General features: G+C 38.6%; 1 protein-coding gene across 1 annotated transcript in view; it reads left to right on the forward strand.

Moving 5' to 3' along the window:
* The window catches only part of LOC111646810 (M1-specific T cell receptor beta chain-like), a 9,064-nt gene that overhangs the window by 7,733 nt on the left and 750 nt on the right, over window positions 1–581 (forward strand). The window lies entirely within an intron of this gene.

Below are 581 nucleotides of genomic sequence, written 5' to 3' on the forward strand. Positions count from 1 at the left end.
ATAATCTCCTGTACTGTAGGGGGACCTCGAGTACCACAGATTCTCCCAGTTACACTTTGATTCATCAAGTTCATTTTTATACAGCAGCTGACAGGTTCAGAGAACGTCACACAAGATTTGGACACGCCCACCTGCAACTCTTTATATATCTGTCACTACCACTGACATTTCAGAGTCGAACCTTCAGAACATGGACATTATCGATCATGATTTCCTCATCTTATTTTCACTTCTGTTTTAGATGACAGGTAAAGTCGAGGAAAAAGCATCTTGCTGCGTTACAGTCTGCAAATACCATTATTTCAGGGCTGACAGCGGAAGGGAACAATAGTTTAAAAGCGGACAGATCTTCACATGTGGTAAACTTTACACTCACACACACAGGTCTAACTGATGGGAGTGATGTCACCCAGACCTTCATACTAAAGTGTCTTAGTGTTAGTGCAAATAAACCAAAGTGTCACCAGCAGGAGTGCTGTCAGTAAAAATCAAGAAACTCAAAAAATCTTAAAGTAATCAATAAAATTAAGTCAAATTAAATAAAGAAAATAATAAAAGTCGGACATTACCCAAAAAGCAAA

This window comes from Seriola lalandi, unplaced genomic scaffold (assembly GCF_002814215.2).
Source record: "Seriola lalandi dorsalis isolate HSWRI2012SDOR001 ecotype SW California unplaced genomic scaffold, Sedor1 jcf7180002054976, whole genome shotgun sequence".
Lineage (NCBI taxonomy): Eukaryota > Metazoa > Chordata > Actinopteri > Carangiformes > Carangidae > Seriola > Seriola lalandi.